This window comes from Lissotriton vulgaris, chromosome 4_1, assembly GCF_964263255.1.
Source record: "Lissotriton vulgaris chromosome 4_1, aLisVul1.2, whole genome shotgun sequence".
Lineage (NCBI taxonomy): Eukaryota > Metazoa > Chordata > Amphibia > Caudata > Salamandridae > Lissotriton > Lissotriton vulgaris.
In genome coordinates, this window is record NC_141691.1 from 826962590 (window position 1) to 826983151 (window position 20562).

A 20562-nucleotide genomic window follows, 5' to 3' on the forward strand; every position below is an offset into this window, starting at 1 on the left:
AATTATTAGTTCTGTGTACAAATGGGAGCAGGGCAAGCCATTTAGGCCTACTAACATGTCTGAAACAGCAGGTGCAGTTGTTCTTCTGTAGTCATTTGGGTCCTGATTTTTCTGAAGAAGGTGTGTTGGAGTGCCACTTATATGCCTGACACTAGCTTGTGGATGGAAGTGAATCCCACCTCATCCATAATCATTAGTCTTCAAAATTCAATGGGGAACTATACCCACTTTTTTAGATGTTTCTGTGTGCCCTGGTCCTAACCGTACCGCATTAGCCAAAAAGCACTAAATCAAATATATAGAAACACTTCTACCATTGAACCTGTGTGCCCACAAAGAGATCTGGTTAGGGTAATGAGCAGATGAGTACAAACAAATTCTGGGGTCAGCTTTTACCCCACTGGATATATGACTGCTTAATTGGGATTACAAAGGATTGACCCTCTTTAAGTATTATCCAACATTTGCTTACAACGGGGAGGCCCCTTACTCAAAATTAAGTGTTTGTCCTCTGGTCATACCAGCAGAGGAACTAAAACACTACACCAGACCCTGGCAATTTTCTGTGCTCCAGGAGTAGTTAGCACATCTAGTCAGAACTGGGTGACATTTGCAAGACTAATGCAAAATATCCTCCAGAACCTTCAGGTATTTTAAACTGAAATTCTGCATTTTTACATGTCCTGGTTTTAAATATTATGCACCTTGGGCAATGGGCTACATGGCTTACAAAAGGCTGATTTAATCAATGAAGGTTTCACATGCCAGAAAAGGTCATTTTGACAGTTGTGACCACATTTTTAGTACACCAATAGTCAGGCTACAGTGGAAGGGCTGGAGTAATGTTTGCTTGGCACACTAGTAATCTTGTTACCCGTAGGTAAGATTTAACTTGCCACGCCATGTGTGTTTTCTAGGATACCATATGCTATAGCTGTACATCAAAAATCTATTATGCCTATTACAATAGCAAGAACGTTGGCATATTGTGGAGACTAGAGCACCTGCACTGTTACCTGGATTGCAGTGTCTCACTGCAGAGAGTCTAAAAAAGGAACAGCGTCAAAAAGGCTACTCCTCACAGGTATAAAAAAGTGTGATGTGATTGTATTGCCCCAAAATAAAGGTACCTTTCATACCTTCCTTGAAAAGGGTAATTCTTAAATTAAGACTGACAACAGAGATAACATGAGCTTCACGCATAATGATGCATTTCTGTCTTTTGTATTTGTAAATGTTATAATATCTATTTTATTATTTTGATTAAGATTGTTAATAACTAAGGAACCTAACAGCCAAAAAAGCCAGAAAATGTAATAGATAACAAAATAAAGATACAGACAATATCTTAGACGTCAGAATAATGGTTCTCAATGTTTTGACTTCTTTGGACACACACCTAAGTTTTACTGGAATCTCAGGACCCCGAAATAATAAATATTATAATCTGGTGACTCCTACGGAGTCATTGGTGTAAATGGGTTACCCCATCCCAAGAAACTTTGATGATTTGTACTGCAAAACAGTACACAAAAATATAGAAAAAAGCATCCATCAAACAAATTCACAAAGTATGATTTTTTTTTAATTCACATACAAATCTAATTAAATCTAAATTCGAATTTTAAGGGGAATGTTAAAGGTTTTCTCAATTCATTTAGGGCTACGTTTCGTCCATACTATATACTGTTTGATGCACTTGCACAGCTCCCCCAAATTTATTTGAGGGTACCAGCTTAATTTTAACCCTCCAAATTCAAAGTCCTTCTCTCATTCTCATTATTTCTTTATTTCGGCATTATTTTGCCATAAAAGATTGTAACAATAACATTTCATTTAAAACCATCTAAAATCCATTTAACTCACTATAAAATATGAGGTATTTAACTTTTTTTTAAAATACATGAATCTAAAAGTCATAAAATATTACTACATAGTTATCTGACTGATTCAGTTCATAACAACGTACTAGCTTTACAACTTTAGGCCTTTTTTCTTGTGAATGAAAAAAATACTATGGAGGTATCTGCTGACACTGAATACAACAGTCTGCGCTGAGTTAGTTTTGATTATTCTAAATGCCGTCATACATGACCTGGTTCCTAAAAGTTTACACAGTGGTTAAATCCACTTCCTTCTGGCCTGTGTATAGGCTGGGCAGAAGAAAAGGATATGCATGTCGTCCTCCCTGTGATTGCCCTCGCACAAGAAACAGGCATTTACTACAGTTAGAGTGTCATCAGCATTTTTCCTAGACCAACGTGCAAGAGTTGTATCAGTCATAAGGTTGCCATACCTGAATTTCAAGAAGAGGGTTTTTGCAAGTGGCGGCTCAATTTCATCAAGAAAGCTCTCGAAAAGGGGTACCTCCTTAAAGGTTAAAAAGGTACTGACCAGTGACCCACTGTTTTTACCATTAAATACTTGATTGTTTATAAAGCCCCAGAAAGCCCTTTTTACCACAGTTTTACAATTCGGCGGCAACCTTTCAGGACTGTTCCAAAAATGGGGAAGGCCTATTTTAGTAAACCATGTTCTCATGTGTTTTAGCCAAACGTTGGAATTAGATACATCTAAGCACAATAACTCTTTTAACCCTTTCCTGTAGTCAATCAATTCTGGAGTCTGCCATACTCTAACCCAGTACATCAGTGGCCGTACAATAGCATAATGGTTGGTCCTCCTAAGATCCAGATCTAATTGGAGGGGAACCAACGGCGTACCTTTCAGGGCTCTTACAATGCTACGCATGAATTTATTGTCCAAAATGTCAAAGGCATCCTTTGACATTGGCCCCCAGATTTCGGCGCCGTGAAGAGCTGCTGGTTGTACTTTATGTTTGAAAAGCTCAACTTCTGGTAATACTGCTTTACTATTACTTAAGTTATGCTTATATAGGATGGGTTTTGTGTTCTGTGCAAATAATACCTTCTCATTTAAACAACATTTAAAATGTTTCAATTTTACATTTCAGTTTGCTCTTTTATTTATACACACCTTTTTAATCTGTTGATAATAGTTAGTTTTCAAAGCAGTTGCGGACCCCCTGAGTTGGCCCACTGACCAAAGGTTAAGAACCGCTGGCTTAGAACATTTAGGGGCATATTCCCAAGGAGCTATTGCTGAATTAACAGCACTTAATCACAGCCAAAGTCGTGATAAATTTACCCCCCCATTCACAAGGCTTCGGGTCCGTCATCCAGTCACCAACGGCAGATGGGGTATGTGACGTTGTCGGCCCCTTTTATTTGCGGGGTCACATGTCCTGTGACGCCTGTGCCAGATGGGTGTGGTGTGCATACAAACCTGCCCTCAGGGAGTGGCTGTGACATGCTGACAACTCGACCAGTGATCTGCACAGCACCAGCAAGTATGCCTGCAACGGGTAGCAATGAGGCCCCCCTGGTAGCGCTAGCGGAGTAGTCTGACCTGCCGTACATCGGAACAGCGAAGGGCTTGTAAAACTGACTCGTGGGCACTGTGCGTAGTTCAGTCCATGTCCGGACATGGAAGTGGCTGATGCGTGTGTCCCTGTTGTGGTGTCCACAGAACCCGTGACACAAATTGCTATGTAGCACCCTCTGATTGCGCATTCCACAGGATGAGCATCATTGATGCAAGGGAAATCACTGTGCCTACATTCATCCACACATAGATTCATGAATGATGAAAGACATGACACAGCAGTGTGTCACTGGATGTTTATTGCATATCCAGTGCAGTTCTGCAGCTGGAGCGGTACAGGGCACTGTCAAACACACTACACAATATTGGCCCGTGGAGGGCCAGCCAGAGTCCATCTGTCGAAGACAAGTACTGTACAAGAGGAGGGGTGCAGTCCGCAGTCTGGTTGCTGTGTCACTGGTCATCAAACAGGATGTGGCAGTCCATGTCGTTGTCCAAGGTGAGTGCATCTGAGTAAATTGGGGGTCAGTGGAAGGTCATGAGGCCATGGGCGTGACCAAGCAGGGACAGGCCAGGTGGCGGAAATGAATGCTACTGAGTCCTTCTGATCACAGGCCCATCCACGTTCTCGTCCCCGGATGTGTGCTCTGCCCCACCTGTGGGTGTTGCTGTACCGCTGCGGTACTGTGTGCCACTGACACTTCAGGGGCCGGAGGTGGATCGTCGGCTGCACTGTGTGCCACTGACACATCAGGTACCGGTGTGAATAGGCCTGCCACACTGAGAGGTATTGACACACCAGGGGGTGGAGATGTGGATGGTGTGGGCCAGCAGCATTCATCATTGCCACTCCATGTGGCAGCAATGTGATGATGAGGATCTGCAGGGCATGGTAGATCCCAGCTACATTCTGCCGATGTGCAGCGGTGGCTGCCATCCTTTGTGCCTTCATCTGCACCCTGTCCTCCATGAGCCCCCGCATGTGTGCCAGCTCACGGCTGGTATCGCTGGTACTACTCTGAGTGGACAGGTGTTCTTCTCTCCGCTTCGTCACTCCAGCAATGTCAGTCAGGGCTCGTTGGATACGCTACACACCCAAGGATGGCATCAAGTTTGGTAGCCATGAGGTTGAACCCCAACCGCACCTGATCAGCCGTCTCCCTCTGGCCCTCCAGCGCATGATGTTGGAAGGCCATGTGTTGTTCCTGGGGGTCTTGGGAGGGTGCCGGGGCAGTGGGTGCCTCCTGCTGGGTGGTTTGGGTAGTGGGTGGGGTCTTCTCAATGCAGCTGGCCCTTATCCTGGAGGTGAGTGGCGGGTGAGGTCAATGATGTCTTGGATGGGTTGGGTGTCGATGCTGGTGTTGTCCTTGGTTGGGCGGCAAAATCCTGTACTGTACTTAAGACACACAAACAACATAAAAGGAAAGGGTTTCACAGGCAAATTCAAGCAATATTGGCCACTTTTAACTCAGTGTTACAATTTAAAGTATTGCCAAAAGAATGCTAGACACAACAAAGTTGAAACACAATGGTTAGGCTGTGAAAGCATTAACAAAAGTCGACGTTTCGATCCCTTTTTGCTCTTATTACATTGGACAATCTTTAGGACTAAGATTGACAACATTTGCCTGCCTGTATTACTTATGCATCCGCCTGTTTTAGGAGGAAAAGGAAGAAGAAATGGGGAAGAAAAGGAGAGAGGAAGCCAAAGGTCGAATTACTGGCTGGTAATCCAACGTACAAGCATGTCCAATTTTGTGCACATTTCACATTTAATCGGATTCGACTTATAGTGCTTAAATTGGTGTGTGGCGAGCATAGCAGGCATACTCGAACCGGTGCTCGGGTGCAATTCACATTTTTTAAACAACGGTTTTTACATTCTGTTGAGACCCTCGGGTGTCAATTCAGCCGTGAACATTCGTACAGTGCATTGGGGTGGCGGATGGAAAATGTCCAGGTGCTTGCTTACCCAGAAAAAGTATAGAAACTGGGGACGTGTTGCCTTGCCACCTGTAGAGATGGTCGTCAGCTAGGTTCTATTGAGAGCAGGGCTTCCAGCGACACCACAGTGTATGACAATTGCTGCTACCTGGGGTTTACCGCCAATTATAGGCCATGTTAAGTGTGGAGGCTGTAATGTCTGTGAGTATACGGTGGAGGGCAAGAAATTCACTCACAACGGCACCACGTTTGAAAGACGCGCATTCTCCAATTGCAATTCGTCGAATGTCATATATGCCATACAATGCCCATGCTTGAAACTGTATATTGGACAGACGACTCAAAAAGCAAGACTCGCATATGCCAGCATAGAAGCAGAGTAAGATGTAAAACTGCCAATGCCCCCCTGGTGGATAATTTCGTCACGGCAGGGCACAACGAGAACGACATTAAATGGACAATACTGAAAGTCTTGAAATTGCCGCCCCGAGGCGGGGACATGTCGCAGATGCTTAACAGAGAGGAACTAAAGACAATGATTCAATTCGACACCATAAGGAACGGTCTAAACCGCGCAGAAGATTGGACCACCCTACTGTGAACTCCACTCTATCCCCATGGATCACAATTAACTATAAGACTATAATATACCTGAATACACAGTTGCTATGGAAAGTGATGTAATCATGTTGCAACTCTGGCAAATGTTTACAAAAAGTGATATCATTCTGCTACAGTACCTCCTAAGCTACTCAATTTAACCACCACTGTTCTCTACTACTATAAAATGCTTTTTTGGTATTTGATGTGTTTTTTAATGTATCACTTTACTGCACAATTATACTATCAAACATCTGAGCACCACTCATGCACTTTCCATCTAAATAATATAATACCTGCACACGTAAGTACCACTGATGCACCTTCCAGCCTGGATTTTTTTATGTGCCATACCCGAGACTCAAAAGCTACCAACCCTCGACATGCCTTAAGAACATGTTCCGAGATTAAGGTTAAAATCTCCTTCCTCTTCCCAAGATGGCCGACACTGGGAGCAAGTCCTCTTTTCATTTCCATCACCCCCGAGCTCACTCGCCGAATACTTGTACCCGGTGAGCGCATTACCGCCTGGCTGCAACTTGAAGCAGCGGACGGACTGGACATTGTCTCCAGCCAGCGAACTCCAAATCCTACGGAGCCTCTGGTTCCCCCAGGTAAGACCTCTGTAGCCCAACCAGGCACGCTGCGAGAATCCGCCGCCATTTACTAACCCGAGACTGAACCCCTTTTTAAATTAACGGTTTCAGAACTCAATCGGCGAACCTAATTGGACCTCGTATTTCACCTGGACCCATCTCCTATGCCTCTAGAATCCTAATAATTCGGAGCCCAAGGACTCCCTGAGGTAAGAGCGGCATCCTTGCACTCGGAACCCTTCTGCTTTTACGAGTCATCCTAAACTCGGTTTTATAACTAATTGAACCCCATTTTCCTTAGAATACACTCGGAGGGCTAATCCGGACCATGCAGCACATTGAGACTGCCCGGACCGCAACTATTTCCTAGAACCTTAGAGGTAAACCCCTATCCATCGGATAGCTACACCAAGAGCACGGCTGCCTTCGTGCTTTTAACCATCTCCCCTCTCCACCCCCAGGTCACTCACCTAGCTGCCGACCATCTCTGCAGGTGGCAAGGCAACACGTCCCCCAGTTTCTATACTTTTCCTGGGTAAGCAAGCACCTGGCCATTTTCCTCCCGCCACCCCCATGCACTGTACGAATGTTCACGGCTGAATTGACACCAGAGGGTCTCAACAGAATGTAAAAACCGTGGTTTAAAAATGTGAATTGCTCTTTTAATATGAACCAGCAAATGATGTTGAGACAATCCAATTTAATATGCTTTTGTCACTCAATATTAGTAACTCTGAGATCATCAGTCACCCGAGCACGGGTTCGTGTATGCCTGCTATGCTCGCCACACACCAATTTAAGCACTATAAGTCGAATCCGATTGAATGACAAATGTGCACAAAATTGGACATGCTTGTACGTTGGAGTACCAGCCAGTAATTCGGCCTATGGCTTCCTCTCTCCTTTTCTTCCCCATTTCTTCTTCCTTTTCCGCCTAAATCAGGCGGATGCATAAGTAAAACAGGCAGGCAAATGTTGTCAATCTTAGTCCTGAAGATGGTCCCATGTAATTAGAGCAAAAAGGGATCGAAACGTTGACTTTTGCTAATGCTTTCACAGCCTAACCATTGTGTTTCAACTTTGTTGTGTCTAGCATTATTTTGGCAATACTTTAAATTGTAACACTGAGTTAAAAGTGGCCAATGTTGCTCAAATTTGCCCGTGAAACCCTTTCCTTTTATGTTGTTTGTGTGTCTTAAGTACGGTACAGGATTTTGCCTCCTAACCAATTACCGTGTTTTCATCTTTTCAAATAAATACCCTGCCCGGCTGGGCAGTGGCGAATATAGTTCCCTATTAGGGCCTATATCATTTTGTTCTTTTTGATTCTGATATGCTAAGGACCTTTGTTTCTCAGAGCATACCTTCCCACGGTCCTCAGCCACTGTTTGGGTTCTCTTGTTATAACTAAATAGACTATAGTGCAATCACGAGATTGTAAGGGTTTTAAGTGATAAAACTCCCAACCCTCAGCCGAGGGTAGGCTCCCCTAGTACCCCTCTACTCCATTCCTCCCCAAAAAAACCTCTTACTGTCACGACCTGACATGTCCAAGCACGCTCCCTTATACACAGACGATTATATACAACAACTGTGCCAGAGACCTTCTCTCCTTTCTGACACTCCAGACGCACTTAATGTAACTACCAGTCCCTTGCCAGAGCAACTTCAGAAACTTCGCAAAAAACAGGTACGATTACAGCTAATGGTTTTAATGTTAACTGATTATTTGAAGGCCGAGGTAATCCCACTAGGTCTCCAAGTACGAAATATCCCCGGTATCTTTACCGACAACCCCAAATATATCTCCAATTTTAGTTATATTGGAACTACTTGCTTGAGACATTGGCTTGTCTTAGGGATAGATATAGCAACAGAAACGCTTAAGTCACTAGAAATAGAGATTGCAGATATAGAAAAGCAACTAGCAGACGCAGATCCCACCCCTGACTGCAAAAAACCTTTGGACCAAGTAGAGAAAACCATCTCAGATTTCTACCGAATAGAGCAAAATAAGAAATCTAACAAAATAAAAAAGGACATCAAATCGTACAACATTGAGAATACATACCCATATCTACAGAAAGATTTCTACACCAATAGGACCTACTCTTACCCACAGACTAACAAACCCTGGGGACAGTATAACCGCCGCCAGAACCTCGTAGGCTTTTCTGACACCTCCGCCGAGTCCTCAGATAGCTCGGATCCTGGTGAAGGGTCAAGTCTAAACGCAAGACAGGGAGTGGGCCATCCCAATTTTTTAGCCAGAGGCCAGCCGAACACCCCCCAACGCGGGCGTGTAAAGAAACCACAGAGATGGCACAATCCTCCAGGAGAGAGGAAGACCAAGAACAACTTCTACCAATGGTAACAGAAAGATCAGCAGAGACTATACCAATCTTTAACCTCTTTAAACATACTCTGTTAGATAGAGAACTTGAAATACTAAAGAAAGGTTTGTCCTTCGTTCCTACAATTCGCCCCAATTTTATGGAATTGCAGGCGGAACTGATAAGATTCTTTAGAACAATCCATTTCAAGGCTTTTTTCCAACTGCACCCGAGCACACTGACTGAGCCCAATACCCCTTTTCGACCCCCATTTACCTTTTCACCTTCAGCCTCAATGATACCCCCCCCCCCCGAGATTATAGCATTTGAAAAACTGGTACTCGGGGACCTGGTGAGTTTGCAGACCAGCAAACTCTTCATTCCATATAACATCTCACTTGAAGAAAAGAAAGCAATTGACGCACTAAAAAACAATACTAGTGTGGTAATTAAAAGTGCAGATAAAGGAGGAGGAATTGTTATTCAAGAAACAGAAACATACAAGGCGGAAATCATGCGCCAACTGAATAACACTGAACATTATCAGAGGCTACCTGGGAATCCCACCAAGCAAATCCCAAGCACGAACAGATGGTTTCTTAAGTAAAAAAGAATATAACTACCTCAACGTGAAATCTCCTAAATGCCCTGTAATATTCACTCTTACTAAGATTCGCAAGAACGAAACAAACCCTCCCGGGCGGCCCATCGTATCAGCATGTGGCTCAATCCTTGAACCATTAGGAGCATATGCTGATTACTTTATAAAAGAGTTCGTCCCAGGCACGACATGCTATGTGAGAGATAGCATGTCGATGATTAATCTTGTAGAACATCTCGAATTTGACCCCATAAATGAAACCCTATGCACTTTAGATGTGGAATCACTATATACGAACATCCCTCAAACTGCAGCACTGTTAGTCATCCAAAAAGTTCTCGATACCCGCCCACGACCACATAGAGTCCCAACCCTTTTCATCTTACAACTGCTGGAATTGTGTCTAACAAGAAATTTCTTTCTCTTCAATAACACATACTTCCAACAGATGAAGGGCACTTCCATGGGGGCAATTTTTGCCCCCAACTTGGCTATACTTTTTATGGACCAATTGGAAACTGGATCGATCCTGACACCATCTAACCCCTTCCATTCAGGCATAAATCTGTGGAGGCGGTATATAGATGATATTTTTCTCATTTGAAACCAGCCCCACGAGACACTGATCAATTTTTTACAGTGGCTGAATAACAACTGCTGTGGGCTTACATTCACACTCAGCCACGACAAATCCTCAATAGCATTCCTTGATCTCACCATCTTTGTTTCAGAGGGCAAACTCCTGACCCGAATGTACAGGAAACCCACGGAACGCAAATCGCTTCTATACTATAGAAGTAATCACCCTAGGGCCCTGAGGGACTCTCTGCCATACTTGCAGTTCCTCAGGATCAGACGTAACTGTTCCAGCAAGACTGATTAGTTCAGAGAGGCGACAGTACTTTCTAACAAACTGAAAGAACGAGGGTACCCCAGGAGGATAATTAGGCAGGCCTTGAAACGAGCGTGGTACTGTCCCTGTGAGGTCCTATTGGTGCTCAAAGACAAGGTCGAAAAAGATAGAATCGCATGTGTCACAACTTTTTCACCAGTGTCTAACAAAATCAAAAAATCTATCAAAAAACATTGGCCCACAGTAAGTGCTGGCATGCTAAACATTGATACACCACTCTTTGCCTTTCGCAAAAGTAAAAATCTCAAAGACCATCTAGTGAGAGCAGGGCTTCCAGCGACACCACAGTGTACGACAATTGCTGCTACCTGGGGTTTACCGCCAATTAAAGGCCATGTTAAGTGTGGATGCTGTAATGTCTGTGAGTACACGGTGGAGGGCAAGAAATTCACTCACAACGGCACCACGTTTGAAAGATGCGCATTCTCCAATTGCAATTCGTCGAATGTCATATATGCCATACAATGCCCATGCTTGAAACTGTATATTGGACAGACGACTCAAAAAGCAAAGACTCGCATATGCCAGCATAGAAGCAGAGTAAGATGTAAAACTGCCAATTCCCCCCTGGTGGATCATTTCGTCATGGCAGGGCACAACGAGAATGACATTAAATGGACAATACTGAAAGTCTTGAAATTGCCACCCCGAGGCGGGGACATGTTGCAGATGCTTAACAGAGAGGAACTAAAGACAATGATTCAATTGGACACCATAAGGAGCGGTCTAAACCGCGCAGAAGATTGGACCACCCTACTGTGAACTCCACTCTATCCCCATGGATCACAATTAACTTTAAGACTATAATATACCTGAATACACAGTTGCTATGGAAAGTGATGTAATCATGTTGCAACTCTGGCAAATGTTTACAAAAAGTGATATAATTCTGCTACAGTACCTCCTAAGCTACTCAATTTAACCACCACTGTTCTCTACTACTATGAAATGCTTTATTTGTTTTTTAATGTGTTTTTTAATGTATCACTTTACTGCACAATTATACTATCGAACATCTGAGCACCACTCATGCACTTTCCATCTAAATAATATAATAACTGCGCACGTAAGTACCACTGATGCACCTTCCAGCCTGGATTTTTTATGTGCCATACCGAGACTCAAAATCTACCAACCCCCGACATGCCTTAAGAACATGTTCCGAGATTAAGGTTAAAATCTCCTTCCCCTTCCCAAGATGGCCGACACTAAGCGCAAGTCCTCTTTTCATTTCCATCACCCCCGAGCTCACTCGCCGAATACTTGTTCCCGGTGAGCGCATTACTGCCCGACTGCAACTTGAAGCAGAGGATGGACTGGACATAGTCTCCAGCCACCGGACTCCAAATCCTACGGAGCCTCTGGTTCCCCCAGGTAAGACCTCTGTAGCCCAACCAGGCACGCTGCGAGAATCCGCCGCCATTTACTAACCCGAGACTGGACCCCTTTTTAAATTAACGGTTTCAGAACTCAATCGGCAAGCCTAATCGGACCTCGTAATGCACCTGGACCCATCTCCTACGCCTCTAGAATCCTAATTATTCGGAGCCCAAGGACTCCCTGAGGTAAGAGCGGCATTCTTGCACTCGGAACGCTTCTGCTTTTACGAGTCATCCTAAACTCGGTTTTTATAACTAATTCGACTCCATTTTCCTTAGAATACACTCGGAGGGCTAATCCGGACCATGCAGCACATTGAGACTGCCCGGACCGCAACTATTTCCTAGAAACTTAGAGGTAAACCCCTATCCATGGGATAGCTACACCAAGAGCACAGCTGCCTTCGTGATTTTAACCATCTCCCCTCTCCACCCCCAGGTCACTCACCTAGCTGTGGACCATCTCTGCAGGTGGCAAGGCAATACGTCCCCCAGTTGCTATACTTTTTCTGGGTTAAGCAAGCACCTGGACATTTTCCTCCCGCCACCCCCATGCACTGTACGAATATTCACGGCTGAATGGACACCCGAGGGTCTCAACAGAATGTAAAAACCTTCGTTTAAAAATGTGAATTGCTCTTTTAATATGAACCAGCAAATGATGTTGAGACAATCCAATTTAATATTCTTTTGTCACTCAATATTAGTAACTCCGAGATCATCAGTCACCCGAGCACCGGTTCGTGTATGCCTGTTGTGCTCGCCACACACCAATTTAAGCACTATAAATCGAATCCGATTAAATGTGAAATGTGCACAATATTGGACATGCTTGTATGTTAGAGTACCAGCCAGTAATTCGGCCTTTGGCTTCCTCTCTCCTTTTCTTCCCCATTTCTTCTTCCTTTTCCTCCTAAAACAGGCGGATGCATAAGTAATATAGGCAGGCAAATGTTGTCAATCTTAGTCCTGAAGCTGGTCCCATGTAATTAGAGCAAAAAGTGATTGAAACGCCGACTTTTGTTAATGCTTTCACAGCCTAACCATTGTGTTTCAACTTTGTTGTGTCTAGCATTCTTTTGGTAATACTTTAAATTGTAACACTGAGTTAAAAGTGGCCAATATTGCTCGAATTTGCCTGTGAAACCCTTTCCTTTTATGTTGTTTGTGTGTCTTAAGTACGGTACAGGATTTTGCCTCCTAACCAATTACCGTGTTTTCATCTTTTCAAATAAATACCCTGCCCAGCTGGGCAGTGGCGAATATAGTTCCCTATTATGGCCTATATCGTTTTGTTCTTTTTGATTCTGATAAGCTAAGGACCTTTGTTTCTCAGAGCATACCTTCCCACGGTCCTCAGCCACTGTTTGGGTTCCCTTGTTATAACTAAATGGTGTTGTCCTCCTAGTCATCAGTGAAGAGTGGCTGGGACTGCTCTGCAGGAGGTGTTGACGGTGCCCCCGGCAATGTGAAGGAGAGATGGTGTATTACAATGTGTTCACATGTATGTAGCCACATGGTACATGTTGATATTCAGACAGCCTGGCATTGTACATTGTGACAGTCAGTAGATCGGGGCGAGGACCAAGAGTTATTGTGGGTGTGCACTGTGCTCTGCTTAATTGTGCATGTATACCATTGTGCCCATCCCCACCCGTCCCCCCATTACCTGGTGGTCACTCACCTGTTTGCAGTTGTGTTGTTTCCTGTCGAGCAGTGTCTGATCCCCCGACTCCAGCCACAGTCTCCACACTGATGACTGTCAACACCAGCTACTCCATGTCATCCAGCATGAGCTGTGGCACTGAGCCCCCATCTCCAGTCTGCGTTCTGGTTGCCAGAGAGTTTCTCCTTGGTCCTCCGCTTGATGTCATTCCATCGCCTCTTGACCTCGTCCATTGTCCTGTTTTGCTCTTCGACGGCATTCACCTTGTCCACGATGTCCTGTCATATTCAATTATTGGTGCCCAATGACACGTTGGAGGTGACAAACAGTTGTTGATGATGTTCCATCACCTCCTTGACTATGATCCTGTTCACCTGCAAACTGAACTTCGTCTTCCTCTTCTTCTTGTCCTTGCCCTTCCCTGTCCCCGAGGTCCCGGGCTGGTCTTCTGGGGAGCTAGTGGGGTTGCGCTCGTCCTCTGTGCCTGCTCCGGCTGCCTCCATGGTGCTTGGGTGTTGGTCAGTTTGTGTTGGGTGTTTTTTTAGGGCTCACGCTTGCGTTGCAGTGCGCCCTTTTGTATTGGGTTTTGAAAGCTGGCCACACGCTCGTGCATGTGATCAGGCTTTCGCCGTCAGGCATTGGCTTTCACATGTTTCCCAAAAAAAAGGCACGGAATTGGGCAAAGGCGGGCGCATGTCCCGCCTTTGCAACGCCCATTCCTGACGGTGGCTAGCACGTGCAGCAGAGTGCGTTCGCCTCAGAGAATGTTAAAAAGCGGAATTAAGCCCTGGGCAACTGGAGCAAAAATAAATTGTAGTGGCAGCCCCCCTAACCACCCCCTTCCACTCCTCCCGTCCCACATGCCATTGCAGCAAGAGGCTCTTTCTAAAAAATGAACTATTCTTTCTCTTGAATTTATACACATGGTTGGTTGACCAAAGTAAGACATTAGCTCTTCCGCTTCCTCTTAAAATCCTATTCGTTATCTGGAGCCAAATAGGACTCTTCCTCACTGCCAATTATGATCACGCCATCAGTATTACTCCGTAATATTTTTTATCACAAAATGTGCAGCAGCTTCCGGTCCAACTCCTTACTCGAAGCCTGCAGCTGGCTGTTACTCGAAAGGGCTGCTAGCACCCTCAGCTGCCTGACAGTATTTACCTGAGAGCCCCGTGCTGCTTCCTCTGCTCTGTTTGCCAATAAAACAACTGTTTGCACTTATATGGAACTCGCTTTAAAACCACAACCTTTTGCCTGCTTTACTCTCCACAGGCAATGAGGCACTGCACCCCCCCCCCAACAGCTGTGTTATAAATATCGTTTTGTCAACAGTGGGAGGAGACAGGCTTTCACCCCTGTGGGGGGAGTTCCAGGCTCAATGTCCACTGCAAACAGGGAGCACAAAACAGATGGTAAAGGCAGGCTCCTACTCCAAGCAGTGACACTTTCTCCTCCGTTTCTACGTGTTGTAGTAGTAACATTCTGCCATCAATGGGGTGGAGGAATTCTGAAAGCGCTAGAATTCTTTTTTCTTTTTTTGCAGCGTTATATATCGCAAACTTGACCCAAAGGTTATTGGAGCGTTTTACATGGGAACCAGTTACATTACTCAAAGATACAGTAATTGTTTGGTAGGCACGGGGGAGATTAAGTGATTTGCCCAGAATCACAGGATGAGCCGGGCCAGACTCAAACCTGGTTCCCTATGACTAAAGACGGCAGCTCTGACCGTTATGTCATATCCTGCTTCCACCACTTGTATGTCAATTTTTGTTTCTGGCTCAAATGGATCTAAGTCATGAAAAACAGAGCAACACATGTTGATATGCAGTGGGGAACCATTCGCAAATGTTTACTGGTGGCACCTTTCTTTTTCTTAATGCTGTGTTTGAGTGTCATAGCGGTACTAATGAGGTTAAACCTTTGACCGCATAATATTAACGTGTAAAAATTACAAAATTATGAGTTATACTATCACACAATGTGCTACATTATGCCATATAGTTTCTTTCCTTGCTGCATAATTTTGCAAACTGCGGCATCATTTGTTCCTTTCTGCCACATACTTCCACTGGTCTTTCTTACTCTCATAAACTGTCTCTCTATACTCAGCCCGGTTCAACCCCTCCCCTTCTCCAAGAATTATGTTTTCCTCTGTAAGCCCTCCCTATATCCTAATACTTTTACCCCTACCAATGGTCTAGTAGATAAACCCCTTCTATACACTAGTACTTTTACCTATACACTGGCACCAGTCCTCCACATAACTCTTGGTCTCTTGCCCTTTTTGTGCAGGTCTTATCCTTTGTTCCATTTTTTTAGGGTGAACTGGGCAGCACATGTGCTGCTCTACAAGGCCTGCTGTATAGAGGTAGCGACGTGAAGCTCTGCCCATTCTCCCCATGTTATTCATTGGCTTGTGTCATTGTACACTGTAAACTGTGGCTGTTCATTGGTTAGGCACCCAAAACAAATAAAAGGTGCCATTTGCAAAAACAATCGCTATCATTCTGTCACACTCTGTTCAATAGCTTCCCTGTGAGAAAACAAAGGGGCATATTATCAAGGGGGTTTATCTCCGCTTTTTTTGGCTTTTAAAGCCAAGAAAGCGGAGATAAAATGTTCTCCCTATTCCCTAGCTGTCGCTAACACCAGTTAGCGACGGCTAGTAGGAGATAGCGACCATCTTGGGCCCCACTTTGCATGTCAGTGATATTTATCATTAATGACATGCAAAGTGGGCGTGCCAAGATGTTAGAGACTGAAAACAGTCGCTAACATCGCTATCTCCTATTACCAACTTTTGGAGATATTCGCGCTAAGCGCGAATATCTCCAAAAGCTAACACCTGCCCTGAGCAGTTCTTAGCCATGTTATCCAATGGGAGGTGGATAACATGGCTAAGAGCATTAGCTCGGTAATGCATGAATATCGCTGACTTTTCAGCGATATTCATGCATTGCGGCGATTTTTATCGCATTTGCGATAAACCTTGGTAATACCAAAGTTTATTTGCGGTAAAAATCGCCGCAGCTCAACGGTAAATCTTTGTCTCTAACCAAGCAATAGCGATAATTATCGCTATTGCTTGGTAATATGCCCCAAAATGCCTGAAAAAATGGATTAGAAGAGCTTTAGTCTCACTCATTGCAAGTGACAAATCGACATTTGGAATTTGGGTTCAGGTCATACAGCACAGTGATTGTCACACCTATTGGGAATAGACGCTTTCCTTATTTTTTTCTATTCAGCGCTCATCTGGGTGCATAGCAATGCTGAGGATGCTGTAAGGGGCCTTCCCATCACATGAGAAAACAACCTAGAGACCCTTCTATTGAAGAACACATACGTATCTCAGTTCTGCTCTACTAATTTGGAATAATGTTTTCTGCATTTAATCTAGATACCTTTATATACTATGCATTTTGTGCCAATGCAGTTCATTTTTCTTTTAATGAGACTTTGCTCCTATTTTGAACTATTCTCAAGCTTACAACGATGTCGGATTCATTAAAATCATCAAGCAAGGATGAGAGAGGATGTGGCCTAACGGTTAGAGCGGTCGACCTCAAATCTGGGGAACATGGTTCAAGTCTCCGCAAGGACGCACAACATCACTTAATATCTCCGTACCTAGCCAAAACAAATGTGTCCATGTAAAGGGGTCTGATGCCCGATACCTTCGGGTCAAGCTTGCGCTATATCAAATTCAGAAGGACAAAAAAAAAAAGTTGTGTGACATTATTGCCTGCGATATACTTAAGTATGCTTTTACTACTCACTTACATTTGGAAACACACATATGTACCTCGTTTGTGCAAAAAAACTGAACCAAAGTAAAACCTGGTTTTCCAAGGAGGCTAATTGGCAGAGGAGAAATGGAGTTGGGGAAAGAGTAATCATCGATATAGGTTATTGACCGTGCGATCCTGACAAACGTTGCCAAGTCACCATGCCGTCATTGCCAGCTTCTTACAGTGCACACAAATGGATGTTTCACTCACTGCCCTCAGGGGCGGCTCTAGGCTCATGGTGACCCTGGGCAGGGAGCGTAAGTAGGGGCCCTGGAAGAGGGGGTCCAAGCAGGGCGGAGCGTGGAGGCCAGTGAAGAGGGGGGTCAGGGTGTTTGGAAGTGGAACAGAACCGGAGGCCACCAAATCCCTGCCAGGGCCACCATGCAAATATGTATCCATCCTCAGAGGATTATTATATTAAGGATATATATTGGCATGGTGGCCCCTGGGGTTTGGTGGCCCTGTGCAGGTGCACAGCTTGCTCATGCCTAAGGGCTGCCCCTGCTGCCCTCATCATGTGCATTCTGAAGGTGTCCAAATAGTCCTTTGCTTCTTTTTTGAACTTGCGGCCAGTGTAATATTTGTGGTTTTCTTTTTAAGTGAAAGTCTCTCCCTGTTTCTTTTTTTTAATGCTCTTCCTGCCCCCTTCCTCCCGCGCTTTCTCTCTCTCTCCGTCCCCCCTCCTCCTCTCTCTCACTATCTCTCTCCCTCTTCCGTACTCACTCTCCCCCCTCCCAACTTCTCTTTGTCCACTCCCTCTTTCTCTCTCCCTATCACTCCCCTCTTCCTCTCCCTCTCTCTTGCCCTCTATCGCTCTTCCTTTCTCTCTCCCCCTCCCTTTCATGCTTCCTCTCTCTCATTCTCTCCCCCTCCCTCTCATGCTTCCTCTCTCTCCCTCACCCTCTCCGCAAGACAAGGCAACAGTCTCAAAAGCATTTGCAATGCAATAGGTCTCGCTTTACTGAAGTTTGAGCTATTGGTGGCGCATTATTTTAGCAATGCCAATAGCTCAAACTTTAATAATGTGAGACCTATTGCATTGCAAATGCTTGTCTACTTTTATGGTGATTTTTCCCGCCTGCCAGGTGTGTGTTGCAGGCCTGGCGCAGTTTATCGCTGATTTCCTCATCGCGCTTTGACCCATCGCAGGATTTGTCGCAATGGGGTTTGTGTTTTTATCTCCATCAAGGTGATTGTATCGCAAACATTGACTGCAATTTCCGGCAAACTATCGCATGTTACTGCCGTGTTGTGAGTTTCACATTGTCACTGGGTTGTTTTCCCGCGATGGGCTGCGATGTTGAAAGTTGCGTTAAGCTACTCTTGTGGTAGTTATCACACGTTCTTTTGAATATACCCCTAAGTGCGCTTACAAGTATGTTGCCTCATGGTTATGTAGCCAATATAAATAATTATTTCACTCACGTTAGAACCCCTTTTCTTTTGCTAAACTTTAAAATCTTGCTGACAATTTGACACATGTTTATGTAAGTTTAAATAAGGCAGTTCAAGGTAGAGCACAGTTTGCATTTACAATACAGATGTTGAGAGGTAGTTGTGTTCGGAAAATAATAGTCTTTTGATAAACATTATCTTAAACCAAGCTAAATGAATGTAAAAATAAAAATCATGATGACCTACACATACATTCATAGCTTTAAAAACAAAAACATTTTCTTTAATTAAATGTCACTTTAGAAACTTTTTCAGGTATTGTAAATTAGAATATATTTTAGCAAAGAAAATTAAAACAAAACCATAGACGTCACGAATCAAATGTAAACAGTTTAATGAAATTACAAAATAAAGACTCAAATAACATTTAATTTCCCATTAAAATATCTGAGAAGGAAGCTCTATGTAATAAATACATTTAGGAAATAAATACAGTCATCCCAAGACAAAACTGCTGATGAAGTGCAAAAAGACGACTTGAAGAAATGTTCAGTACTAAGATAACAACTATACAAGAAAGTCTCATTGATGTTTATTTTGATACATAGCGACATACTATATGTATTCCTACATCTTCTTCTCCTGATACATTTAATAATCATGGTGTGCTGGAAAGAAAAATGATGTTAGTTGTTTACTATGCCAGTTGGGAGCCAAAACAGAAACATCCTTTATATTAATCTTTTGTAACTTTATACAAATGTGCAATCTCGGAAAATAAGAAGGAACAACATTTTACTAAATAGTTTCATTTTATCAGAAAAAATATATAAAACTGTCATTAACAAAAATTTGACTGATAAACAACGACAGCAAAAAAGATTGCTTGTAATTGATTTTTTATTGTGCGAAAACAGAATAATTAAGAAAGACATCATAATAAATAAAATACTGTGTATTTGTTGCAACATATCTATTTTTGTGATGTAGTGTTTTGGGACTAATGCCAAATGCAACTTGCTTAAGGATCCTATTTCGTAAATATGTCATAAAAGGTTTTGTTACATCCATTATTTTCAAAATCACATATATTGTGAGCACATATATGAGGAAGTACATTAACAATATGCATATTTATAAAATGGATGCAATATATATTTTAGAAAATAAATGTATGTTATGCAGAAACTCTAGAACGAATATTCAACAACAAAACAGGCCCATCATGGGAATTATTTATAGTGAAAGAATAATATATAACTATATAATTTAGTCAAATATGACAATAGAAATTTCTAGATCTTTGCTTTAATGTTAACATGTTTGGAATAGCAAACAGGCAATTTATGAAGCGATGTAGTACAATACTTTCAAAAAAAATATATTAATATGCATGGTTACAGGTTTTTTAACACTGTCTCTTGCACATTTAAAATACTATTTTAATGTTTACATTGTGATAAGTAACAATAATCAGTAGTATGATGAGGATACTGTTAACAATAGCTGGATACAAGCAACAGTGGTGTAGGTACGCATGACTGTTCACATATATATACCAATGCAAATTTTCATAGAAAGACAAATTGATGTTTAAGGTTTGCATTTATATGATTTAGGATGAAATAAAGCACAATTCTTATCACAATGAACTCATAGGAAAACTTTGGCTTGAAGTGATAGAATTGATATAGACAAATATTTTGGTGAATTTTGACAGTCAATATAATGAAAAATATACAAAATACATTCTACTAACTGAAAACATTATTATCTTTGTTTAAAACAATCATACACAACAAATCAGCAGATTAAAGGTTTATTTTCATTTACCCTGAAATAATGGCAATGCCTCACAATTGACAGTTTCTATGCCTTCTATGCAAGCAACCATCTCTAACTACTGCCACCTGCTCCTCCATTGATGTCAGTT